Below are 18,011 nucleotides of genomic sequence, written 5' to 3'. Positions count from 1 at the left end.
GTCCTTAATGGGCCATCAAGCAGGCTAGGCAGAGCTAATCTCAGCTTGTCTGGGATGTCACCCAGAAGCATAGCATAAGTTTGCCATACAGACAGTATAGAGCCAATATTCCTAACTTCGACTACAAAACTGATACACCCATATAGACAGCATAATCATAACCAGTAAACCATAACCTTGTCCTAGACACCCCATTTGACCCCCTTTATACAAGATTTGGGTGCCACTACAGGACCTTGGTTGCAACAATGATCTATATGGTCCCAGTTTATGTCAATAACGTCACACCCCCAACGCAAAATTGATGCAGGAAGGGATGACACAAACATCACTGACTGCATCCCAAGAGCTCCCCATCCTGGGTTCTGTCTCACTACAGCTAGTATTGGGTTAGAAGCCATACCAGTGTATAACAGAAACGGTTTATCAAAATCACGTTCAACCACATGATTGAACCTCTTTACAAACTCAAGGTAACACTTAGTTAGAACAATAGTGGATTGGATCTGCTCTGGCAGCATGGTTCCTGTATGTGCCATGTGATCTTGCCAAGAGCTAAAGAAAACTGCTACTTTATCCATACAAGCTCGGGCCAATGTTTGGAACCCAATTAACATCGAATAAATGCAGATATTAATGTTCTTCATAGTCCAGGAATCTTGGCATTTAGCCATGAAAGCAATATGGTAGTGTGCCTCAGTCTTCCTTTTCATACAGCACATTAGGTCTGGAATGTCCTTTCCCCTGTGAAAAGTTCCCATATTGTTTATATGCATTGCCTGTGAAACCCCAGTGTAACAAGGCCTTTTAACATAACGTGTGTTTTCATGTATTCCTTTTAACATGTCCAAGGGATTCTCCAAAAGATTAGGCACATTGTTCATTTTTACAGTTTGTGGCAATAGCAACACATTCATTACAAAATTTAGCAATAACAACAAGTTCATTGCAAGTGTCCATCTACAGTCATGTTTGTCATGCCACCCCTTTGGCTCAATACCATTGGAGTTTGGGCATTTTAGGGTTAACCTGTGGCTTCCCTTTGCAAAATTCAGTTTTCTCTTTCCTCCTTGTCCTGCAGGATCAAACCCTGATTTCTCTTGCTTAACAGAATTCACTGGCTGATGGGGTGGGCCCTCTTCGCTAACAGCTATTAGCAAGTCCTTCCTTTCCCAGCCAGTCAAGTAATTTGCACTACCCCAGACCAGAGCCAGTCCACCAGTTTTCATATTCGCAACTGCTATCATCTCCAAGGCTGGACTCTGTCTTAAAGAGATACCACACAAATCCAAAGAGTCTGCGGGTGAGAGTTTGCTTGCTCTCCCCCGCATCCTCAAGCATTCAGCCATAAAACTGCTCTGCTCTGACACATCAGTAACCAAATCTGTCCTCAAACCCTGAAGCACAAACTGCTCATTTAAAGAATCAGAAAGGAGACATTCCTGTTCCAACACCATTGTCTCCCCAACAAGTTGGCCCCACACAGCCACTTGGTTATAGGGATGCCTCAATTCCTTAACAACTTTTACTTCCTCTGAGACCTTCTCAAAGCTACCCACACTGGATCTTTTACAAGGAAAGTTAGTGGATCCCTTCACAACAGACAATTTTTGGCTGCTAGGAACTGAAACTTCCTTGATTAAATCACTCTCACACCCTTCAATTGCAGGGAACTGCTTGCACCGAGTACCATGAGGATTCCTTTCTCCAGGAGCTTTTCTAAGCAGCAATTCACCCCTCACAGAAATTCTGCCCTTACCCTCTTCACCTAGGGCTTGCTCTAAAGGCACACTTTCCTGAGCAACAACAGACTCTGTCTGGGTCTTACTTACATTCAGGATCACCTTTGGCCCATCAGCAGATCTCTACACAATCCCCTTTCAGGCGAACCCATAGACTTCCTAGATAAAAGGTTAGAAATACTTCCCTTCTCTTTGCCACACACAAGCTTAGGAATTTTTTCCTTTTTGCTACAAGTTGTTAACCTGTCCGTAGGTAACACAACCAAATTACCTTTCGGCTCTCCTTGTGCCCTGGCTAGGGTATCACCCTGATCAGACAGAGTTGTTACACCCTTCTCCAACCACACATGAGCAACAGGCAAAATACAAGCACCAGAATTGTTTGGTCTCTGGGATTTTGCTAAGCCACTAACTGGATGCAACCTAGTTACGGGGCCATCCTCCCCAGCAGATGCAAACTTAGGACCATTCCCTTCCTGGGTTTTAGTTGAATCCAGAACCAACTCTGAGACAACTAAATTACTCTCAACCATCACAGGCCGAAAGGCACCTTCTGTCTGCTCCACAGACAAAAAAGAGTTGGAGACGCATTTTCCTTTACTAGACATACTGTTTGGGATTTCATTTCCCTTGTCCCAGCACACCGGGCCGTTCACAGACAACTGCTTGGAGAATGGGGTAGCTTCCTCCATAGGCAAGTCAATACCCCTGACAGACACAGGCACATTTCCTTCACTGTCACTATTCTTCGCACAGGAAACAGATAAGGTATAGGGACACTCATCTTCCACTCTCCTTGCCCTCCCAAACTGCTGACTAGATAAAGCCATCAGCTCACAAGACTGCCTAGGCTCATCCAAAATCTCCTTGTTCTCCTCTCCCTTCGCTTGATCTAATTCCAGATTTACTTCTGAGACATTAGATAGACATTCAGAAACTTCATTCACAGCCAAACAGCTACTTCCCAAGGACAAACTTTTGGAGAAACCCTCCATAGGCACAACCTTAGGATCAATCCTCTCTTGTGCCTGGTTTGTATTAACTTGACTGACCATAGCTTTAATATCATTTCCAATCATAATATCCTTAGGGATTATGTCTTTTACTCCCACAACCATGGTGCCCTCCAATCCCTTCCATTTCAGGTGGATTTTAGCCAAAGGCACCCTGACAAAATACTTAGATAAGGCTACAACAGTTACATCTTCACCTGGCAAATAATCTTCCTTCCTGACAAGACTTGCTTTAACCAGAGTAATATCTGCTGCGGTGTCCCTCCATGCCATACACCTCACTCCATTCACTTCTGCACTGCTAATAAACTCTGCATTATTTCCCCCATATTTAGCTTTAATGTGAGTTTTAAGGTCAAATCCTTCAGAGACAACAGAAACAGCATTTGCACACAGGGCACCAATGCTGGGCTCTGTGTGGCTTGCCTGTGAGTTTACAACAACAGGGTTAGCATTGGCCGTGGCATTTGGGGTTGCTGGTTTTGGGCTGCCCTTCAGTGTCGGGCAGTCTGGTCTCATGTGGCCCAGCATACCACAGCGATAGCATGTAACCTGCTGGGGATGTGAGTTCCTACCCTCCGGGCCCCCTTGAACTCCTTTAGAAGAGTCAGGTTTATTTTTAAATCCTTCCCTCCTCTTGAACTGGGGAGAATGGTGATCAGTTTTCCCCGGGGTTTTACACCCTTCTCGAGCCCTGTTTTGGGTATGGGCATCCGCAATCTCTGCCGCCCGTAGGACTGACTCAGGGTCCCTGTCACACACAGCTGCTCTCACATTGTCAGGCACAATGTCTAAGAACTGTTCCAAAGTTATTAAATCCAGCAGTTTTTCAAAACTCCCATGAACCTTGGCTCCCATAACCCACTTTTTAACAAAACCCATCAGCTTATGAGCACATTCTACAAAAGTACAATCCTTAGGCATTTTAAACTCTCTAAACTTAACTCTGTAAGATTCAGGAGTAACCTTGAATCGCCTTAACACAGAATCCTTAAACCGCTCATAATTTAATGCTTCTTGTTCCCCCAAGTCATTAAACACCTCCCTGGCTTTTCCAGTCAGTCTGGTCAGCAGGACAGGCATTCGCTGACCCTCAGGGATCTGGTACAGATTGCAGAGGCGTTCAAAGGTAGACAAAAACTCCTCTATATCCTCAGTATCATTGTAAATGGGACACATCCTTTCCCAGTTTTTCTCATGGCGGGGGGGAAGTGGAGTACCAGGTGGGGATGACTTTCTCCGCTCTTCCATTACTTGGAGCTGAAGTCTGGCCGTCTCCTGTTCCATCTTGTGAGTCTCCTGTTCCGCAGCGAGCAGCTCTAGACGCCCCTTACGAGCTCTCTCTTCTAACTCTGCTATTTTGTGCTTCTCCAGCAATCGAAGATCTGCTAGCTTCTGTTCATGCTCAAATTGCAGTTTACTTGTCACCCTTTGCATCCTAATTTTTTCTGCATCTTCTGCAGCCTCAGGTAAGGGCTGTGCTCTTGCCCCCTGATCACTGGCTATTAGCAGATTTCTCAATTCTTCCTTTGTAGCTTTCTTTCTAAAGCTTATCCTCTTTTCTGAACACAAATTTTCCAGGGCTTTTTTCCCAAGTCCCTCATATGCTCTTTGCTCAGCCATTGCAGCAGCTCTTTAACCAACAAAACTCTCAATCCCAAAATTCAAATTTGGATAGCGTGGGGTTCTGACCCAAAGCTTAATTGACCTGGTTCTGTGGATCCAAGCACGACTACGCCACTGTGACAATGCGGTTCTGGCGGAACCCAACTGAGAGTGCCAACTCAGGACAAATTGCTCAAATAGGGCAGTTACAGCCCAAGGCTGGGGTTTTTTCCACCTCTAAGGCAAACCAAACCAGCCAGACTAAGAGGACTTCAGTCTCACTCCACTGGCTAACTGCAAGTCTCACAAGCAATCTCCTTAGATACTCCAGTTTCCCAGTATTACCACCAGTACCACTCGTTATGGGGACAAATGGTTATGAAAACCAATACCCCAGTAAAAGAAAAAGGTTCTCCTGATCCCAAAGGACCAAGCCCCAGACCCAGGTCAATATACAAATCAGATCTTACCCACAAATCACACTGTTGCCAATCCTTTAGAATCTAAAATCTAAAGGTTTATTCATAAAAGGAAAAAGATAGAGATGAGAGTTAGAATTGGTTAAATGGAATCAATTACATACAGTAATGGCAAAGTTCTTGGTTCAGGCTTGCAGCAGCGATGGAATAAACTGCAGGTTCAAATCAAGTCTCTGGAATACATCCCCCGCTGGGATGGGTCCTCAGTCCTTTGTTCAAAGCTTCAGCTTGTAGCAAAGTTCCTCCAGAGGTAAGAAGCAGGATTGAAGACCCGATGGAGATCAGGCATCAGCCTTATATAGTCTTTTCCAGGTGTAAGAACACCTCTTTGTTCTTACTGTGGAAAATTACAGCAACATGGAGTCTGGAGTCACATGGGCCAGTCCCTGCATACTTTGCTGAGGTACAAGGCGTATCTGCCTTCTCTCAATGGGTCCATTGTATAGCTGATGGTCCTTAATGGGCCATCAAGCAGGCTAGGCAGAGCTAATCTCAGCTTGTCTGGGATGTCACCCAGAAGCATAGCATAAGTTTGCCATACAGACAGTATAGAGCCAATATTCCTAACTTCGACTACAAAACTGATACACCCATATAGACAGCATAATCATAACCAGTAAACCATAACCTTGTCCTAGACACCCCATTTGACCCCCTTTATACAAGATTTGGGTGCCACTACAGGACCTTGGTTGCAACAATGATCTATATGGTCCCAGTTTATGTCAATAACGTCACAGTAGGCCAATGCTCAAACCACTGAGCTACCCCCTGGACCCTCCATATGCTTCAAACAAGTCCCAAAAAGAAAGGATGGGGGCAGGATCCCTCTCTTCCCTCGATGGCCAACATATATTAGCAGATTGAGAGGTAAAACCCCTGGTGGGACCTACTGAACAGAGGGACAAATACTGCTCAGAAACGGCTCAAGGGGGCAACCCGGGGGAGCTGAGGGGACTACAAAGGTGGTAACTGGAACAGTACAAGTTCTGAGCTACCACAGTCCTTAAAATATTAATCAACTCCACCGCCACGAGTGTGGGTCATTGGGCCCGATGCAATTGCCTAATCAGTACTCAGCCCCACCCTTATCGCGCGTACAATACCATTACTCCCAATATTTGGGCATATAAAACAGACAAACAGACATGAAACAGTTAAACCATTTGACCCACAAACTGCAAGGGGGAAAAAAAGGAAGTATTATGCGTTCTCTGGGATCGGTGCCCAGAATTCGTCTGTTACAAAGGAAATTGCTACCAGATTGTGCTCAGTGACAAGGTCACACAGAGGTTTGCTTTTTAACCCCTTAAATAAGTGTTTGCCACGAACACCTTGAAACTCCTGCTGGCTCACCAACCTGTTGACCTGAATTTGATGGGTTAGTTGTTATGGCTCGCCACTGATCGTATCCGACCAGAAGATTGATAGATTCTTGTCCAATTCCGACTATAGGGTCCGAGCAGTCAGAGAGTTCTATGTCGGGAGAGGACTCTCAGGGTGCTTGGCAAAGACACGTACACAGAGGACAATACCAAATTGATAAAAACTTTATTGAGATTAACAAAAGAATAACAAATGCTATGAAACTTATCACTGCAAAACAGTAAAAAAATTCCCAAACTCCTGGTGTTATAAGCAGGGCCGGCTCTAGGATTTTTGCCGCCCCAAGCAAAATCAATTTTGCCCCCCCCCATTTTTTTCTTACCCCACCCCCAGGCCCCGCCTCAACTCCGCCCCTTCCCCAAATCCCCAGCCCTGCCTCCTCCCCGCAGGCTCTCAAGCCTAGGAGGGAGGGGGAGCAGCGGCGCGCAAATCAGCTGTTTCGCGCGCCGCGGCTGCTCGGGATCTCCCCCTCCCTCCCAGGTTTGAGAGCCTGGGAGGGAGGGCGAGCAGCGGTGTGCGAGCGGCGGCAGCAGCGGAGGTGAGCTAGGGCGGCCGGGGCACATTTTTAGGGGCGGGATTCTGGCGCCGACCATGCTGCCCCTAAAAATGTGCCGCCCCAAGCACCAGCGTGTTTTGCTGGTGCCTAGAGCTGGCCCTGGTTATAAGTTATAATCTATACTATTACAAGTACCTAACCTAACATACTCACACCCTTCCTCGAGGACCCGGTAATAGGAGGTGAAGGACCAGCCTTACTCCTGGCATGCCCGATAACACGATGGTGCGGGCTTCCCCACTAGTTAGGAATGCTGAGTAGTTCTACTATACTACACAAGCGGAGCTGATAGTGTGATGGAAGATAGAATGACATAGATAAAAAGATAGTCTATAGAATATAGGAGAACAAATTAAAGAAAGAGCTAAAGACTTCCTATGATATCCTTACAAGGTATTTTATAGGATCCTGATGCAATTCAGGCCCAATCTACTATACTCAAATCTTGTTTCCGTACCCTAAGCAATTTATGGGGACCCTTATCCTATAGGTTAGTGGATTATGACACTTACTCTCTATATATTATCTCACTCCAAAAACTGCCAACGTAGGCTCTCTTGATGACTTCCAGGTGTGTGGTGTACCCTGCGGTTACCAAACGGTCGAGGACACCGGATAAACCCGTTCAGTGTTGTGTATAGTTCCTCCCTTTGGTTCCCCAATGTTCAGGGACCATTGCTATCTGTGCCAAAGCTTGCCAGCTTTTACACTGATTTACTCTTAACTGATTAGACTTTTAGCTATTTAGCAGATCTTACCGGATACAGGCCGGTCGGCTTCTTACATTTCAGCAAAACTTATTCTGGGTATAATTATTAGGAAACACATATCAGATGCCTCAACACATCCTAAATTCATAGGAATTAATACTGATAAAATAGAAGAATAAAATGGATTGATTCAGAAAGAGAAACATACTCGTTGATACGGCTGGCTGGATTAGTAAAATATAATAGTTAGCAAAGTAATCCTATGGGCTACAAGTGGGTAATAAACTTCTGACCAGGCTTCTGAACAGGGCAGGATGTACAGCTCCGGGGTGCAAGGCTGGGGAGCAGGGGGGAATTGGCTGGTGCCTTTCTCTGTGTGATTTGTGAGTGGCTCTGGGAGCATTCCTGGAACCTAGCTGGGTGTGGGGCTTCACATGCGGTTGTGCTGAGGGATACCAGTGCCTGGAGGGGTTTGCTGCTTGTCATGACCAAACCATTGTGAGAGACAGCCCAGGCTGGAGAGTCAAAGGGGGCACAGCGGTCCCCCAGTCCCAGGTTGTACCCTGGGGAACCCATCACAGAGGGGTTCCCTCCAAGACAATTGTTTCATCATCCTCTAAAGCAGTGGGTGGGGATTGGTGCCCCTACCCCGTCACCAGCGCTCTGGGATTGCAGGGGACAAGGGCTGGGCAGGACCGAGGCCCTTTGCTCCTGCCTGTCTACATCCTGCGCTGCATTCCAGCCTGGGGAGGGAGGATAACAGGTGGCTACACACTCGCTCCCCAGCACCTCTTTAGTCTGGCTGCTCTCTGGCTATGACCATGTACCCACAAACTGGCGCCTGAAAGCTCTGAGTTTCCTGCAACAGTTCAGGAGCCTGCCCCGTCCTCCCTGATTAGCGTTTGTGCCCCCTCAGCACAGAGGACAGTGTCCCTGCCCCACAGCTCACCCCGGCAGGTCCCTGGAATGAGAAAACTCAGAGCCTTGGGGACGGATTCTGCTCCAGCCTCCTGCCAGACACACACTGACACTGCTGGCCTGCGCCAGTGACACTGGAGTCCCTTCCCTGGCCACTGGGACTAAAAATCCCTGCGGAGTCATATCGGCGTTGGGTGCGATGTTGGGGACAGGACAGGACAGCTGAGGAAATGGCACCATGAAAATTACACCATCCCAGCGCTATTACCCACAATGCTTGGGGTCTCTGCCCACCCCCCAGCGCTATTACCCACAATCCCTGGATTTAGGGTTGCCAACTTTCTAATTGCACAAAACCGAACATCCTTGCCCCGCCACTGCCCCGCCCCCACTCCAGCCCCCCTCCATCCGTTGCTCGCTCTCCCCCATCCTTACTCACTTTCACTGGGCTGGAGAAGGGAGTTGGAGTGAGGGAGGGGGTGACGGCTCCAGGGCGGGGCCAGAAATGAGGAGATCAGGGTGCAGGAGGGGGCATTGGGCTGGGGCAAGGGATTGGGGTGTAGGAGAGGGTAAGGGCTCCGGCTGGGGGTGCAAGCTTTAGTGTGGATCTGGAGATGAGGGGCTTGGGGTGTGGGAGGGGCTCAGGGCAGGGGGATCAGAGTGGGGGTGGGGGAGTGGGCTCTGGGAGGGAGCTTGGGTGCAGGAGGGGGTTCCGATCTGGGGCAGGGATTTCAGGGTCTGGGAGGGAGTTAGGGTGTGGGAGGGGGTTCCGATCTGGGGCTGAAGGTTGGGGTGCAGGATGGGGTTCCGAGCTGGGGCAGGGATTTCAGGGTGTGGGGGCAGGGTCTGGGAGGGAGTTAGGGTGTGGGAGGGGGTTCCGATCTGGGGCTGAGGGTTGGGGTGCAGGATGGGGTTCCGACCTGGGGCAGGGATTTCAGGGTGTGGGGGCAGGGTCTGGGAGGGAGTTAGGGTGTGGGAGGGGGTTCCGACCTGGGGCAGGGATTTCAGGGTCTGGGAGGGAGTTAGGGTGTGGGAGGGGTTACGACCTGGGGCAGGTGGCTCGGGGTGCGGGCTCCGGCCAGGCGATGCGTACCTCAGGTGGCTCCCAGTCAGTGGTGCAGCGGGGCTAAGGCAGGCTCCTTGCCTGTCCTGACTCCGCGCTGCTCCCAGAAGCAGCCGGCATGTCCAGCCCCTAGGCGGAGGTGCAGCCAGGCGGCTTTGCACAGTGTGCACTGCCCATGCCCGCAGGCGCTGCCCCACAGCTCCCATTGGCCGCGGTTCCGGGCCAATGGAAGCTGCTAGGGTTGCCAACTTTCTAGTCGCACAAAACTGAACACCCTACGCCCCCACTTCCCCGAGGCCCCGCCCCCATTCACTACATTCCCCCTCCCTCGGTGGCTTGCTCTCCCCCACCCTCACTCTCTTTATTGGGCTGGGGCGGGGGTTGGGGTGCAGAAGGGGGTGAGGGCTCTAACTGGGGGTGCAGACTCTGGGGCCAAAACTGAGGGGTTCAGGGTATGGGAGGGGGCTCTGGGTGGGGCAGGGAGTTGGGGTGTGGGAGGGGGTGAGGGCTTTGGCTGGGGGTGTGGGCTCTGGGGTGGGGCCGGGGATGAGGCATTTGGAGTGCAGGACGGGGCTCCAGGCTGGGGGGTGGGGCCGAGGGATTCGGAGTGCGGGAGGGAGCTGTGGGTTGAGGCAGGGGGTTGGGGTGCAGGAGGGGGTGAGGACTCTGAGGTGGGGCCAGGGATGAGGGGTTCAGGTCATGGGAAAGGGCTCTGGGCTGGGGTAGAGGGTTGGGGTGCAGGGGGGTGTGGGCTCTGGGGTGGGGCCGGGGATGAGGGGTTTAGGGTGCAGGAGGGTTATCTGAGTTGGGGGGGCTCAGGGCTGGGGCAGAGAGCTCGGGGTTGGGGCGTGGGCTTACCTTGGGCGGCTCCCGGTTGGCGGTGCAGCAGGGCTAAGGCTGGCTGGTCCCTACCTGTCCTGGCTCCGCCCTGCACGTGCCCCGGAAGTGCCAGCAGGTCCGGCTCCTAGGCGGGGGGGCCAAGAGGCTCTGCACACTGCTCTCATGCACAGCACAGCCCCCGCAGCGCCTATTGGCCAGAACGGCCAATGGGAGCTGGAGGAGGCGGTGCCAGCACATGAGTGGCGCAAGGAACCTCTTGCTCCCTCCTCCCCCTAGGAGATGGACCTGCTGGCCACTTCCAGGGCACGCGCAGTGGAGAGCCAGGACAGGTAGGGACTAGCCTGCCTTAGCCCTGCTTTTAGTGGCCCGGTCAGCAGTGCTGACCGGAGCTCCAGGGTCCCTTTTCAACTGGGCGTCTGGTCGAAAACTGGACACCTGGCGACCTTACTTGGGGTCTCTGCTGGCCCCAGTGCTAATCCCCGCATCCCTGCCCATCCCCAGGCTCTCTGGTACCCACCACCCTTGTTCCTGCTGCCCAGCCCAGCGCTGGCTTCTCTGTAATCCTGAAGGACCCAGCCCTGGCTTCCCCCTTGGCAGGAAGGGTGTGTCCAGGCCCAGCATGGGGGATGTCCCAGTGTAGGGTTGTGGCTGCCGAGTGAATGGGGCAGATGGGTGAGGCTGCGGCTCAGAGCTTGCCCAGGCTGCGTGCGGTGGCACCAGGTGCCCAGCCGGGGGCAGGAGGAACAGAGCTGCTCACGCAGGGGCCAGCAATGTCCAGAACGGTGCAACCTGGAGCATTGAGATCGACTCCCAGCCCTGGGTTGGGATGAACCGAATACTGGCTGCTCCCTGCCCGAGGGTGTGGCCCGAGCTGGGCTGATCACACCCCTGGCACTAGGCTGTGAGAAATAGCCGCCTGGGGAGGTGGTCGGCCAATGAGCCCGGGCAGGAGGCAAATCAACCTGTCTGGGGCTGTCAGTGGGGTGGGGGGCGCTTTGTTATCATGATGCTGCCTGGAGTTGACGCCTGTGTGACTCCCCCATCTGGCTTGGAGATGCAGAGACCTGGGCCCAGCTGCACAAAATTCACAACAGCAGAGAGGGTGCTCAGGGCCTCCTGCTCCCAAAGCACTGGCCGAGCCGTGGAAGCTAAAGGAGAATCTCCAGTAGCTGTATAGGGCCTATGCCACACCATCACGCATTTCAGACTGCAGCCAGTAGGTGGCCATGGTACTCGCTGGCCCGGGCATGGCAGCAGCATTCTCATTTTGTGGCTGAGGCCCAGGGAGATGACGTCACTTGCCGTGTAAAGGGGCAATTTCAGAGCCAGTCCTAGCAATGGACGTGTCTTACCTGGAGTTCTTTGAGCGTCCTCTGCACATTTCCCCGCCTGGGGCACCGCGACCGGTGCAGTCTGAGCAGCAGTGCTCGAGCTAGCCGGGTTCGGTGGTGCGCCCGTGTGTCTTCCTCACCCCTCCCATCAGTTCACGTCCACCGCTCCAGCTGCCGCGGTTCCTCCCCACAACACCCCCAGGCCCGTTGGGCAATACGGCGCTAAGGCAGAGGGGAACGGTGGGCGGGGAGTGGGAATACGCCGCCTGCATCACCAAGAACCCAGGTTTCAGAAAAGTCACCGTCATTTCTTCTTTGAGTGTCTGCTGCGTATTCCCCCTCCTGGGACATATTAACAAACAGTAACTGTGACCTGGGATGGGCAGAACATGGAGCCCGAATTAATAGGGTAACCATATTTTGAGCCTCCAAAAGGAGGACACTCCACGGAGCCCCGGCCCCGCCCCCGCCCCAACTCCACCCCTTCCCCAAAGTCCCCGCCCCAACTCTGCCCCCTCCTCTGCTTCCCGCGAACATTTGATTCGCGGGAAGCCTGAAGCAGGTAAGGGGGGTGTGGGGGGAGGAGGCGCGGCCCAGTCTGGCCCCCCTGGCGTCTCCAGCCTGGGTCGGCTCGGGCCCTGGGGTGCCGGCCCCGGGCCCCCGGCCGAGCACCCCCAGCCCGCCCAGCACTGCCGGTCCCCGGCCCCCGGCTCAGCACCCCCAGGCCCCGGCCCCGGCACCACACCGCCGGCCCGGCCCCCGGCTCGGCACCGCACTGCTGGCGCCGCATGTCCCGATTTTCCTGGACATGTCCGGCTTTTTGGGATTTCCCCCCGGACGGGGATTTGGAGCCCAAAAAGCCGGACATGTCCGGGAAAATCCAGACGTATGGTAACCCTAGAATTAAGTAAGGACTGCAGAACTGCCCGGACAAATCTGATACTGATCTAGATTCTGAGTCTACTGAGTAAAGCCGAGTGAGGCTGGCACTGCATATTTCAGAGACAGGACGATGGCGAGACTGGAGTGTGCCAGGGAAGTGAAATGTACCTTCGTTCCTTCAGGCAGAGGGAGCCCCTTCAGTCTCTGTTTCTTTAATACATTGTCTAACCCAGCTTGAGAGCGCATGTACGGTGACTGCTCGCCCTTGATTCCTCTTTTCTTAAGAGAGAAACAAATTGGGAGCTAGAACTAAGCATTTTAGACGCTCTACGAAAGTGGAAGCCCTTCTGACAATGAGCAGATGTAATCTGGCCTCCCCTTTCTGGGGCTGAGGTTTGGGGGAAAATACCAGTAACATTCTTGTGACGGTACCTCCCATAAGGTTTTATGGGAATATGACATAACTGGAATATGTTTTGTGCTGCCTGTGCCATGTAACATATCTCTATAAAGGTTATGGTCTACTATGTCTATTCATCCTATTTGTACACATATATCAGTTTGTACTTGAGGTTAAGAATATGGGCTGTATACTTGCTTGGTTTCTAAGTAAGCTTTGGGAGGCATTTGGTCAGCTTCTTTAGGAAGGAATTCGCAAGGTTAAGGACCCGATCAGGAAGCACTTGGGGAACAATGCATCTTGGAATGCTCCAATCCACATAAGAAGTCTTCCTGGAGACATACAAGATACCATGTGGACAATGGCTTCTGCCTGTAAAGACTGTGAGTCATGCATGGACATGTGACTTGCCCAGGTGACTCCAGAACTCCATCTTGGAGCTGGACTTTGCATAGGAGTGAGGAGGGGGGTCTCCACCCACAAGAGAAAGTCTATTTAAACCCGTGGGAGACCCCTCCATTTTGTCTTCAGCTGGCTAAAGAGGGAGCCTCTCCACCCCCCAGGATACTTGGAAGAAACTGGAACAAAGGGGTGTGAGTGATTGCTGGACCCAGGCTAAAAGGAGATTAGTCTGTAAAAAGGAGCCATCATGAAGAATCCCCTAGCTACCACCTAAGCTGGAACAAGAGCTGTACCAGGGGAAAGAATTGTGCCCAGGCCTGGAAGGTGTCCAGTCTGAGGAAAAAAACTTACTGAAGCATCTCTGAGGGTGAGATTATCTGTATTCAGTTTGATTAGACATAGATTTGTGCATTTTATTTTATTTTGCTTGGTGACTTACTTTGTTCTGTCTGTTACTACTTGGAACCACTTAAATCCTACTGTCTGTATTTAATAAAATCACTTTTTACTTATTAACTCAGAGTATGTTAATACCTGGGGGCGGGGGGGGGGGGAGAACAGCTGTGCATATCTCTCTATCAGTGTTATAGAGGGCGAACAATTGATGAGTTTACCCTGCATATGCTTTATACAGGGTAAAACGGATTTATTTGGGTTTAGACCCCATTGGGAGTTGGGCATCTGAGTGCTAAAGACAAGCACACTTCTGTGAGCTGCTTTCAGGTAAACCTGCAGCTTTGGGGCAAGTAATTCAGACCCTGGGTCTGTGTTGGAGCAGACGGGAGTGTCTGGCTCAGCAACACAGGGTGCTGGAGCCCTGAGCTGGCAGGGAAAACAGGAGCAGAGGTAGTCTTGGCACATCGGGTGGCAGCTCCCGGGTGGGGGGGGGGGGAAGAGGGTTCTGTGATCCAACCCGTCACAATTCTAGCTTGATTTATATGAAAACCCGACACTACCGTGGGTCTGTAGGGAGAACCACCTTATCTTTGTGAAAGACAGTAGATGATAGGGCTGCCATTAGCCCCTGCAATTCACTTGAGTGCCTTGCTCAAGCAGCAGCTATCAAGAAGACTGTCTTGATGGATAAATACAACACCCTGCAGCGCCCTGTAGGTCACACTGCGGGGCTGGGCCAGGCGCCCTGCGCTGGGTGTCGCATCGCATAGCAATGCCACTCACTCGAATTGGGCCCGTCCCCACTCCGTCATACAGGCCCCCATGACTACCAGGGCTTGTCTTTTGGCTATTTCTGTTATTTGCTCTAGAAATGCCTCAGTCACCGCCTCTTCCTTATCTGGGGGGGGCTGTACTAGGCCCCCAGCATGACATCACCCCTAGTTTCCCCCCCAAAACTTTCAGCTGGTCTGCCGCTCACCTCCCTCAGAACAAACATAGACCATCTGGGTGTACCATGCATCCCCTCCTCCCATTTGTTCCCCTGCCTCTCCTTCCGGAATGAGTTACGCTCCCCTATACCAATACTCCAGGCATGAGCTTTAGCCCACCAAGTCTTGGGGATCCCAGTTAAGTGATAACTTCGCTCATGTACTAAAATTCCCAGCTCTGCCTGTTTATTCCCCAGCCGCTTTGGATTTGTGGTCCCCCGGGCTCAGGGCAGTCAGCCAGCGCTGGTGGAGCACCAAGTGCTCGCTTCCTTCTGCCCCTTCCCCAGGCCTGGGAGGGGTGAAGATCCTGCCCTTGCTGAAAGATGAGGGGAGGAACCGTGAAATGCTGGGGGCTCCCAGCCCCCTTTCCCCACCCACTCTCTGTGTAAACGCACATTGTTATGCAAATGTATGTAGAATGATTCAAATCCACAAGCTTCTGCTTTTTCGCTGGTAGGCTACTGCATAGTGTCATTTAGGCCAGGGGCTTAAGCACATGCTAACATCACCCAGGTGCATGTCCCCTTGACCTGAACGAGAGCGTCTTGCATCTCTGGACAACGTAAATGAGTCTCTTACTGCACACACAAGACAGGCAGGGCCGGCTCCAGGGTTTTGGCCGCCCCAAGCAGCCAAAACCAAAAAAAAAAAAAAAAAAAAGCCGCAATCGCGATCTAAAAAAAGCCGCGATCGCGATCTGCGGCGGCAATTCGGAGCGACAGACCCTCCGCCGAATTGCCGCCGAATACCTGGAACTGCCGCCCCGGTCCGGAACGGCCGCCCCAAGCACCTGCTTGAGAAGCTGGTGCCTGGAGCCGGCCCTGAAGACAGGTGCCATGGGGCAAGGCTCGGTGTGTGCAGCACCTAGCACAATGGGGCTGTGTGCATTGATCATAACCAGGCTTCTGGGCGCGACTGTAATACACCTGATACCATCCAGCGTTTGGTACAACGGTGCCCTGGGACATGACTGGGGGCTCCTAGGCACTACCGTAATACATATAATAGCCATTGCACCACAGTCCCCAGAGGGCCGGGAGGTGGCCAAGGCGATGCCATACGAAGAGCAACCCCGCTGGTCATTAACTCGAGGCCCAAGCTGGGATTGTTATATAGATAGTTTTTTATTTAAAACAATCATTTTCACATCTTGTTGTTGAATTTTTTGCTAGCAATATACAGGCTCTTCCAGGCCATCCCCACTTGTCTGCGCCTCCCACGCCATCCGTGCCATACAATCAAACAGCACCCCCCTCCCCCTGGCATAACAGAGAAAGCCGGCGGCCGAGGCGAGAGGTGGGGGACCCGAACCAAACAAGCAAATGGAGTTAAGGCAGCGCGCCAGACAGTGGGGCTCAAATAACCAAAGGGAGGTTACAGCTCAGAAAGCCCTGCATGGGCCAGGCCTCTGTGGGAGCAGCACTGCTGAGTCTCCGAGGGACCCATCCCCGTGGAAGCTTTAGGGCAGTGGTTCTCAAGCTTATTTCATTAGGGCCCTGTCTTTGTGTCTGTAGTCATTTAATCCCATCCCCCCAAGTACTTTTACCTCCACCCAGCTCTGAAGGCAGAGCAGAGAGCAGCGGCTGCCGGCCTGGTGCCCAGTTCTGAAGGCGGAGCGGAGAGCAGCGGCTGCTGGCCTGGCGCCCAGCTCTGAAGGCAGAGCGGAGAGCGGCAGCTGCCAGCCGGGCCCCCAGCTCCGAAGGCAGAGCAGAGAGCAGCGGCTGCTGGCCGGGCCCCCAGCTCCGAAGGCAGAGCGGAGAGCAGCGGCTGCTGGCCGGGCCCCCAGCTCCGAAGGCGGAGTGGAGAGTGGCGGCTGCCGGCCCCACACCCAGCTCTGAAGGCGGAGTGGAGAGCAGCGGCTGCTGGCCTGGCGCCCAGCTCTGAAGGCGGAGTGGAGAGCAGCGGCTGCTGGCTGGGCCCCCAGCTCTGAAGGCAGAGTGGAGAGTGGCGGCTGCCAGCCCCACACCCAGCTCTCAAGGCAGCGCCAGGCCAGCAGCAGCACTGAAGGCAGGAAGGGCGGCAATGTGACAAGTGATATTCGTCAATATCACTTTTCACAGCAGGCAGTGCCCCATTGCCACCCTTACTCCTGCGCCACTGCTGCCACCCCAGGGCTGACAGCTGGAGCTCTGCTGCCCCCAAGTGAGGGATGGGGGTGGTGGGGTTCTGACTGTCCCCTTTATCCTCGCCTCCCAGGTGTGCACGGCACTTCTGCACGAGTCCCAGCCACCCGGAGCTGACAGCTCTCGCCTCCCTGGACACATGCCCGTGCCTCCTGTGGGAGGCCTGCCCCCCAGTTTGAGAACTGCAGCTTTAGGGCACTGTTCCAAGGGACAGCAATGGCTATGCACTGTCCCTTGGAACCGTGCTTGGGGCCAACAGAACCCAAGACCTCCGGAGCTAAAAAACAGAGGCCTCTTCTGCTTGAGCTAAGGGGCCAGCCCTCGTAGGTCACAGGCAGCAACCGCAATACATGACCTAGCTCCGAGAGGGGGACAAAGAGCCAGATTGGGTTAGCAGGGCTTAAAATGGATTCTCACCTCGCCTTCCGTGTCTCCAGTGCCACCACCCGCGGGTGTGGTATCTACACCAGCCCTGCCCGGTTTGCTGCCCTTTGAGATGAACCCCTGGCTGAGGGAAGGGGCCATGTGAGCTGCTCCGCGTCACCGACAGCTCTGCCTCTGCCGCTCACCCCCCCTTGGCATCAGTGAGGCTCAGCACCAGGCGCTTTGTTCCTCCAGAAGCGCACGGCCTCTGGCTGCTGTGGGAACGCCAGGAGAAGAGGAGCTCGGGTCAGAAGGTGGCAGCGGGAGGGAGGTGCACTCAGAAAAAGGTGTCGGCCTGAAGCCCAGGTGTAACGCCAACAGACCCGGGTTGTTGGCGGGCGGGATCGAACCTGGGGAGCCAACTGGCTCTTAGCTAAGGCTGCAGACCAGACTCATGAATCGCTCTCTCTCTAAGTGGTCTCGGTGCCCTGGATGGGACCGAACACCACACCCAGGAGGAGTGTGGGTCCCACAGGCACTGATAAAGCCCTGGCCTGAAGGGTTACGCAGCACCCGGCCTTGCACAGACACTGCACGGGGTGCTCCACCCAGTCCAACTGGGCAGCTAGGGGGGACACTGGTTGCCAGGCTGAGCCCGATAAGAAATTGCACCTGTCTAACCCAAGCAGTTTCTAAATTGGCACAACCTCCTTGTGTGAACACTTAACGCACTGACAGACCGGGAGCTGCCACCCCCACCCCCATCCGCACAGGGAGTCTGCTCTGGTCGCTTTAGGTCAGTGGGTGTTACTT

The sequence above is a fragment of the Chrysemys picta genome, chromosome 18 (assembly GCF_011386835.1).
Source record: "Chrysemys picta bellii isolate R12L10 chromosome 18, ASM1138683v2, whole genome shotgun sequence".
NCBI classification, from domain to species: Eukaryota; Metazoa; Chordata; order Testudines; family Emydidae; genus Chrysemys; species Chrysemys picta.
This window is presented reverse-complemented; position numbering follows the sequence as displayed.